The following is a 2,365-nucleotide window of genomic DNA, read 5'->3' on the forward strand; positions in this document are numbered from 1 at the left end:
ATATATATATATATATATAATTGTATTAAAAGCCCTGCAGTGAAAAGAAGAGGAAAATAGTGGTTGAGAGAGGGGACCTAGTGCTTGTCTATGTCAAGCATTCTGAGGTGCCTACACCTCCAACCGGTCAATCAGACAATCTGGAAAGAAAATGACAGCACGAACGCCACTGACATCGATTAGCCACCATTTCTTGCATCGTCTCCAGTCGAGCACAGACGGGGTCACGGGGACCCCATCCTGGAAGGCGTACAGCACCAGCAACACCCAAACTCTTCGAGATTTCTTTCACTCATTTCTGCCAAGTCATGTGCTGTCCACCTCGCGGTTTGCGCCATCCTGAAGAGGGCTCAGAGAACAACACTCATCTCGGTATACGGTGTCTCGGCATGCGTAGCGCGTGACCGAGCCATCGTAGTCGATGATGCTTGATGTCTTCTCGTATTGAGGTGCCTGAAACACAACCAAATACCCGTTTTCTAATCATCTCGTTACTAACACATTGATACCATCCAAAACCAGCCAAGCTTCTGAGGCATCGGTGGTCGAAAACCTGAAGACACCCCACATCATCTGTCCGCAGAGGCCATGTCTCGCACCCCGTTTCCACAGTGTCACTCAGCACTAAATGAACAACTAAACAATTACCTAAAATCTGCAATTTACAGACGGGATTAACTGCGTTGAATGTGAGCAAGCTGTTCCACCTGAAATCAGGTATAAACTGTATGGTATAATATAATTTAAGAGGTTGGTCTGCAGCATGTTGTTCGAATCTGTTTGTTTCACAGAAATTCGCTTCATTTACCATTGCGAACCTCACACTTTCAAGCACTGCTAACCAAAATAGACTTCTGTTTACATCAGTATCCGTTTGCTGATTTCATATCTCTTCCAAGCTGCTATCAAGAAGGAAACCAAAGTCATGTGAATCTTTGTGATTTTCCTGCGTCACTGAACCACACTACATTTCACGTGATCATCTAAGGCCAAGGTGAAGAAGTCATTTGTGAATTACAGTCTAGAATAAAGGTTAGTAAGACGAGAAAAAAATTGGTGGAACAATTTTTGAATTTCTATAACTTGGCAATTCAGTTATTGACCATACTGCTTAACTGTGTTGTGTACGATTCAACCGGTTTTATAATGTGGCCAAAGGTGACTATACTTAAACTAAGGCTAAGCAATACACAGAAAACTTGGCACGCAACACTAAAACGCATGATTCAACTTAACCATAGCTTAAAAAAAGTAAAATTCAAATTTTGCAGACAGTAGGCTAAAGGGGACCCTACCATGCAGCGCTCACTTGTTTGAAACCGAACTCACTCCCTTTTCGAAGCGGACGGGGTAATGGGCACATCAGCTTCTGGTCATACACACACTGACTGCTTTACCCTGATCTGTCGTTTACAAACAGCAGTGGGTATAGTCAAGCGTATATCAACCGAGCAGAGCACACTTCTTGCTGTGACGCTCATACTTTCACTGAAATTTCACCTGAATTTTTTTATAAAAGAAATTAGTTTCAATCACGGTGCATTGTGTATATTTGGTTTTGGCATAAAACATCGCATCTACTGTTTATCTGTGTGGTTTTGAGTGTAGGAAATTCGGAAAAACGATGGATATCAGTTGCGCAAATACACACCCATATACTTTCACTCAACTTCTATTCCGTAAGTTCGTAAAACTTGTTGCTTTTGACAGAACTCATCAACAATTTGGCCCCTGTAATGACAACCAACTTATCGTCCTCTAAGCTGGTGTATCATTGATATAACACTACTAATGTTTTATGCAACTTATTTTAACGGTTGTATATTTCTTAAACACTGCAAGATCTAACCACGGGATCATCGATGAGCCCGGCACATGCGTTCCAAGGACCTTACATTTTATGTGAATATCGCGTTGTGGTCAACATATTGCTATCTATTGACAGTGTGACCGCTTAAGATATGTTCTTGTAGGATAAACGGAATTCTATGCACTTCTCTTGAACCCGACGATGCCTGGTTCATTTCGGTGAGCTAATTTGTTGACGAGCATTGAAGATTCAGATATCACATGCTATAATCTCCGTCACAGGAAATATGTCATTTCTATACAATCTGTTAGATATTGCATTCACTCTTGTCATCGGATGGTCATTTGATGAATGGCCGGCAGATTAAGTTGGATGTTCATGGTGTATACGTCACCAGCAATTTTTGCCCCTCCATGCCTTTGCGAATATCCCAGTACAAGAAACCTCCTATTAAAAGATTTAGGAAACAGATTTGTCTAGCACACTCGATTGTTGTTCTCAGAGATCAAATTCCAAAAATGATTTGCAGAGTACTTTATTGAATATTGCGTGTGA

This window comes from Opisthorchis viverrini (assembly GCF_000715545.1).
Source record: "Opisthorchis viverrini unplaced genomic scaffold opera_v5_154, whole genome shotgun sequence".
NCBI lineage: Eukaryota > Metazoa > Platyhelminthes > Trematoda > Opisthorchiida > Opisthorchiidae > Opisthorchis > Opisthorchis viverrini.